This window comes from Opisthorchis viverrini (assembly GCF_000715545.1).
Source record: "Opisthorchis viverrini unplaced genomic scaffold opera_v5_298, whole genome shotgun sequence".
In the NCBI taxonomy this organism is placed as follows: Eukaryota; Metazoa; Platyhelminthes; class Trematoda; order Opisthorchiida; family Opisthorchiidae; genus Opisthorchis; species Opisthorchis viverrini.
In genome coordinates, this window is record NW_008751950.1 from 320,914 (window position 1) to 328,324 (window position 7,411).

At 45.8% G+C, this 7,411-nt stretch overlaps 1 protein-coding gene across 1 annotated transcript in view; it reads left to right on the top strand.

Moving 5' to 3' along the window:
* Window positions 1-7,411, top strand: part of T265_09648 (hypothetical protein) — a gene marked incomplete at both ends in the record, with an annotated part of 44,503 nt that overhangs the window by 25,622 nt on the left and 11,470 nt on the right. Inside the window, 2 exons of the mRNA XM_009175788.1 lie at window positions 1,148-1,212; window positions 4,272-4,553. The remainder of the gene's footprint in view (window positions 1-1,147; window positions 1,213-4,271; window positions 4,554-7,411) is intronic.

Sequence of the window (7,411 nt, forward strand, 5' to 3'; positions counted from 1 at the left end):
ATTTTTTACTGAATTCTGTTGCATAGTAACAGAGGTATCGTCTGAGTGGCGAATCCACGTTTTCGGTCTGACAATCGGCAATGTAGTATTCTCCAATTACTGTATCAGTGTGTTGTGGACCACAGTCTCCTTAATATCTTCTTATTCCCGTGGAACCCCGTTCTGGATAGCCTATTGATAGCCTGGTGCGCTTGGCCAAACCAGAAAAAGTCAACGAACGTGCGAACTGGCTGATCTGTTGATCACTGTCGCGTACAAGCGGGTCAAAATAGTGATACTAAGACTACAACTGATCTGTCAAGGGCGAGTGAAGAACAACCAATGAAATCTGTCTCAGCGAAAACGGTTATTCCATTTGCTGTTATGTGGTCCCGTTATGTTCGGAACGGATTCTTCTAATAGACTTCTTTGCCGGATATCGGGGATCCCATTAGGGTTCCACTCAACGGTTGATATATCTTTTTCCCCCTCAAGGGCCAAGGTGTATATCCACTCAAAAGTTCAAGATGTATTTAAGTCTGTCCGGATTCGTGCGCCTTGCTTTGGTTGGATTGGTTCGGAACTTGTCCGTTCCCTGCTCCACTTTCAAACGTGGTTGTTTCGGAGATCAAACGGAAACGTACTTTCATCTCTTTCTCTCTTGCTACTTTGTGACTTGTTAAGGTCAGTTGTGTTTAGATCCAGAAATCAGGTGCTCCGTCCTCTTCTACTCATCCTTCACTCTATTTGGGTTCATGAAAGTGAAATAGTTTATCGAACCCGTGCCACTCCTTTGTGTGGCTGCAGCAATCCCCATGCTGGCGTGATCCGTTTTCATTTACCATCGTTTGTGACTTGTTGTCTTATTCTCCGTTTATGTTTTTTGCACGTGTCGTGCTGGCTCGATTGGGTAAGTATGAATAAATCAACTTGGATATCCTTCCAGTTGTCTGGATGGTTCAGTGCTTTTCTGTTATTTGGGCTTTATGGTAACACTTCACTCTGCAGGCATTCATTGAGGACTTATGGTGGTGTGTGCTGGAAAGTCGCGACAAACATGAACGATATCAATCACGAAACTGCGTTTATCTTTCCACCTATTCCTTATGATTGTCGGTTTCCAGTGCGAGACCTTTGTCTTATTCCCTTTTTCGTGGTTTTTCTCCAGCGACAAGTTGACATCAACAAGGAACCATGGTTCCACGGTGTTCTTCCTCGAACGGAGGTAGAAAGGTGAGTCGTGTGCGATTTCGGTCCTTGAGTTGTTTTTGTGAACAACGTGACGATGGAGGAAACTATGACATGACTGTCACATCGCTCCATAGTTCTTCATAGTTTCTCGTTGTTTGTCGTGGTTTGTGTTTACTTTGGAGTAGATCAACACCCAAAAGATTCACCCCGTTGGTCACTCACTTAAACCACTAATTGTAGTTCTGACATTGTAAAAGCCTGGTGAAACGTGGGATCATAAATGTAACAAGACTGGTGAAGGCTTCGCACATCCAAATCGAATCCAATATCATTGACAGGCGTCAATAGGGCGTTTAAGCTATTTTCCGCCGTTGGCAGACAGAGACTCAGTCAATATCAAGGAGTCTCGGCTTGTTAACCATATACCTTGAACGGGCGCTACCCGTGAGTTTTCGGTATGAAGCGAACATTGTTCTTCCCCCCTTTTTTATATGACAACACGTCCAGCTGAGAGAGTCTCGGAGACAAAACACGACTAAACAACTCACGTGCCCAGCAAAATACGTTTAAGTGGGAGGTTCCCCACCCAACAGACAATTCTGGAAGCATGGTATTTGTTTGCACCACGGCTTCCTCCCTCTTCCGAACCTTTCAGAACTGAAGACTAGATGTCTCCCAAAACGACAAGTTTCCTTCTTACCAGGAGACGCAGCAACGAAATTCCTTTCTAGGATAGTGTCATTTCATTTCTGATTGACTTGATTCGATTTAAATTAGCTGGCCGACTGAGGGTAATACAACCGACGATAATCCGGTACTTCTGGGGTTCCGAATAGTCGTTTTTTCGATGTTGGATAGAATTTTGTCTTCGTGTGCTTGGTCACTTCATATTGTAGCATACCTAAATGAAACAACTACTGTTTCTCTGATGACCTAGTTATCGAAGACTAATGACCGGTACACAGGCTCATCATGTCATCGACAGCATGACATCAGTGTTCAACACCGATGCTTCACTGTCGTACAACCATGATTTATTTGAAAGCCTTATTGTAAAGAAAAGAATAAAGGTGGATGGGGGAAGGACTTAGTGCTAGCTTAACACAATCATTCCGAGGTGCCTACACCTCCAGACATTCACTCAGGCAATCTGGATAGAAACTGACAACAAGAACGCCACTGACATCGGTTGGCAGCCATATCTTGTAGTGTCTCCAACCAGGCACAGTGAGGATCACGCGGTCCCCACCCTGAAAGGCGAGTAGCACCGACAGCACCCAAGCGTTTCGTGATCTCCTTCATACTCCTCTGCCAAGTCAAGGTTTGGCCACCTCTCTGTTTACGTCACTCTGAAATGGGCATGAAAAACAGCTCATCATGTGGCGTGTCGGTATGCGAGAATCACCGGCACGCACGAGTATTGCGTCTTTGGAACACGACCAAATGAGAAGCTTTATCCCATATCCTGGGAAACCGTTGAAAGATACCCGGATACAAATGAAATTTCACTGCACAATGCGACAGTCATGCGATATGGTTTTTATTTGTCAGCCGTGCAGGATCCCTAGGAAACACACTGTACTCAGCCGTGCAGGATCCCTAGGAAACACACAAGGTATCTTTTAGACTCTGTGGGCTGTACATGCAAGTAGCAATGTCGCCACAGAGATTGAGCGGCGATCCAGTACGCGCCTTAAGTTTTCACTGATGTAATGTTGTGCGACCATAGTTCTGAGTAACTTTACACAATTCGCACATAATTGATTCGTTATTACCTGTACGACAGGAATTTTGTAGATTTCCCTAATCTCCACTCAAAAGATATGTGTTACGGTGACTTGTATCTCTAATCAGCTGGCTTCCACCACCTATGGCGATGACTGAGTGTTGTTCATTAGTACGACGTTCGGGATGATGCAGGTTCTTCTGCTCCTCGTGAATCACGTGGTTTTTCTTTATCAGAATACCGAATTCGATGGTATGTACCCAGCAGTTTGCCTGCAGCACCGCTCTGGTTTCAATGAGAAACGCATTGCCGTATTGTTTCCTCCCCAGCATTTCCCGGGCGTGCCCAAAGCCTTATCTCTATCGATCACTGTGTTCGTTTGTGCTCGCTTGCCCGAGCCGATCATCCAATGGTGTAGCCGTTAACGCAAAACTGGACTGATTAGGGCCATTAGTATCTCATGTTCTAGTGGGGCTCTCCTTTGAAGAAGTCTTCACTCCCACCTGGGAGTTCCAGGTGAATCTCCCGTTTATGATATTCTAAGGCAACTGAATGTGCTGCACCAGGTTGCCTCGTGTTTCAGTTGATGCGTAATACATTACTCGACGGCCCGCGACTGGTTTCGGCCTTCTTGTGGCTCATAACGCAGGCGCAATCTCCGAGTTTCCGTCAACCTTATGTTCTACTTGAACCCGAATTCGACAGATTTAGACAAATACACTCATTTGCCTCTACTAATTTGGTTTTGACGGGGGACTCACCTAGAGCCCAGCTGAATCTCTGTAATCTTATTTCGGAGGAAGTCCACTGTATATATCGTTACAAACACCTCCCGTAACTTCTTTTCTCTCACATGGCAACTTTGAGTTGTGTCATGCTCACCTTGGTCACCATTCAATCGCGCAGAAATTATTTCAGTGATATTTGCAAGAAATGGACAAATCGAGGTCAGATAGGGTGTGGTACTAGTACTCGACCAGACAGTTTCGATCGAAGTCAACACGCACGGCACATGACCGAATCACCGTTGCCTGTGCTGCCGAAAGCAATACTCTAGGCGAACGATTGCTGTGCGTATTAGAAGACGTGAAATGTCGCCCTTCTGATTTGCATACACTTTTCGGGTAGATCTACGGACCCGTTATGTTCATGTAATATATGCATTCTGCATGGTACCAATTACACGTCTTAGCGCAACAGTTACCCCCGATTCGCAACCGCTTTGTCATTTACTAAATCAGTACTTGAGAACTTTTCACTGCGCCTGTGCGTACTCCACCTGTCTGCAGTTTGAAACATGTTTCCCCTTTGACCTGTCTACGTTGTCGCTCGTATCCTAATATTTTGTCGGCATTGCATTCAATTCGCCGTGTAGGCTTCTCCAAAACCAAGGCGACTTCCTTGTGCGACAAACTAACAAACGCGTCAGTGGTCGTGACCCAAACCGCCCCGCCCGAGAGGGTCGTTTTGATGACCAGCAACAGGCTGATGATGGTGCTGCCGACTCAACCCTTCGTGCGGGCGGTACAACTAACCGAATAGTTCACCGGATGGTCCTCTCTGTTTATTGGCACGGACACAAACACTTTATTCTTTGTGGAGGTGATGGCACAGGTCGTGGTTGGTATTTGGAAAACGGAGAATTTCCCAGTATCAGGTGAGGACACCTGTGTTTACGGTCTTGCTGAGTCACCTCGTTTCATTTGATTGCCATGTTTGTTTGCGGCACGGTGTTGTCCTTACTCACGGTCTCTCGCCCCCGGACGTTTGCAGGTGTGTGGACGGTTTAATTTCCTTTCAACTGATAGATATCGACTGCTTTCTCTTGTGAGACAGGTTTGATACTTGGCTTGTTTTTCTGTCGTCTTTTGTCACAGTTTTGCAGTGCGATTATTTCCGACCGGGTACTTATATCTGGTTTACGGTTCCCTAAAAAAACTCTCAGCTGTAGCACCCTTTCGGTGCCTAATGCCATGCCATTTGATACTTGGCTTGTTTTTCTGTCGTCTTTTGTCACAGTTTTGCAGTGCGATTATTTCCGACCGGGTACTTATATCTGGTTTACGGTTCCCTAAAAAAACTCTCAGCTGTAGCACCCTTTCGGTGCCTAACTGCCATGCCATTTGAAGGTTTCACGAGGGCTGGGATACTGCCAAGTTGCCCAAGCCTAGACAGGGGAAGTCGAGAGGCAGAGGTCGGGTTCGAACCACGGAGCTTCCGGTCAGTAAATTCGCGCTCTAACCACTTGAGCCATCTCGGTTGCTTAATGCTCTTTCTCTAACAGGATAAACTGTTCGACAAAAACACTTACTTGCACAGCAAATTTGCTTTCACGGATACTCACGTGAAACCCAGCCGAATCTTTCGTTTATGAAGTTCTTCAGCTGAATTTGCTACGCAGAAGCCGCCACACGTTTCAGTTTGTAAGACATTGGAAACTCGAAGATCGCGCATACTTGATGATCTCCAAGAGGGGCGCGCCAAACCGGTCGTGAGATGTCGAACCGTTTTCATCAAGCTTATGAATGGTCTGTTACATCTACACAGTGTATTGTGATACCTCTGGTATCGTACCAACTGAGATGGCTCAGCCGTTAGAGCGCGAATTTACTGACCCGAAAGTCTGCGGATCGAAACTAACCTCTGCATGTCGACTTCCCCTGTATAGGTTTGGGCAACTTGGCGTATCCCAACCCTCGTGCTTCCTTCTGGTGACGTGGCAGCTAGGCACCGAAAAGGTGGTACAGGTGAACGATTTTTGTACCAAATGAAACATAAGGTGGCATGTTTACTCGAAGGGGAACATCATAAACGAAAGATTCAGCTTGGATTCAGATTAGTCTGACGTAAAAACCAACTTGCTATTCATATGAGTGTATTTGTCGGATTTCGTGCAATTAGGTTCGAGTAGAACATAAGGTTGACAGAAACTCGGGGACTGCGTCTACCCGATGGGGCCCAAGAAAGGCGGAACCGGTTATGAGCTGTCAAAGAGTCTTCAGTAACCTGCTTAGTAGCGTGCTATGTCTAGGAGGAACAGGAATATTTTTGACCGATGCTTAGGGGTTTTTCGCTTGAACAATACAGGAAAAACGTCTCCCACCTTGTTCCTGTGTTCTGAGCGGTAAAATCCACGGTTCCTTGAGCCTGCAGACCGGCTTTAGTTCATTTCAGTTCGACGTTGACATGGGTAATGCAACGTGGGGGTGAGAATTAATTGTTGACTGTGAGTGAAATGACAAAATCTGAGGAGACAGATAGACGGATGAGACCATTCAACCGCACGCTGATAGTGTCATCTCGATTGGCGGCAGAACGCTTGCAAGCTAGTTGCAATACCAATGAACCCACCCTAGCTACCAGTATTCGGATGCATTCCCGTTCGAATTTTCATACTTCAGCTTCCAGCCCTTCTCCATCCACTTGGCATCTTCGCTCCGGACGAGGCTTCAGAAAACTGAGTTAAACCAGCCCAAGGGGAAAAACTAAACGGAAGGTCCAGTCTCTTCGAGACGGAACCCTTTATCGTTTTATGAGTTCCCGAGCACTATTCAAGTTGAACGCTGTTTTCCACAGTATACATGCAATGCTTCGTAGACAGTTGTGGTTGAGAACCAGCGGTTTTGTCTTCAACTCATAGTGGTCATGTTTTACAACTGTAATTCACTCACCAAATCGTTGCAGATTCTGTCCTTAACCGACAGACTAGTGTCGCCAAGCTGTTTTAAATTAGCTACCAGCTGACCTGACTTTGAAAGCCCTAGTACACATTTGTTCGACGGAATACAGGCATTTCTAGCACCCAGGTGCCATGGTGCTATCTGCTGTCTTGCAGGAATACAATTCACTGTAAAGACAGATCACAAATCGAAACTTGCAGTAACGTTATACCGTTTAACCACTATTTTTTGAACAGACCTCTACTTGGCTTTCACGTTGTCACTTCTAGAGAGTGCTGGCAAACCCTACCAGGGCAGTAAATGTTAACACATTAGAATGGATGATGACCACGCAGATGCAGTGATGATCCACACATTCAGCTATAGTAACTATTTGGAAACTATGGGCTACAAGAAAGACATATCGCTTCTCAGACACTTCCATCGCCTTCCAAGTGCTCTGAACCAGTCGCGTGAGTAGTATGCAAACCTCCCCTCGCCCCGCTATATAACAAGTGGTACTCAATACTTGTGCTTTAACATAATTGTTTCGGAAGGTCCATAGTTGCTGAAGCTAACTCAGCAAATCCCTGCTAATTGATTCTGTCCGTTGTTCTGTTTTTCCTTCCTTCCCTCAGTTTCAATTCGAGTTTGATTTGTGCCTTGCCGCATTTCAACCTCACTTTTTTCCTAAGGACTACGTTTTTTGCGGATTTCCTCATTGCTATATTTGAACCCAACCACTTTCGCCACCCATTTTTCTACACCGAACCCTACTGTTGCAAACCCGAAGCAGTTTCAGCTGGTTTGGTACTGGAACTCTCCGAAATGACTCACTCCCTGAAGCGATAAATCT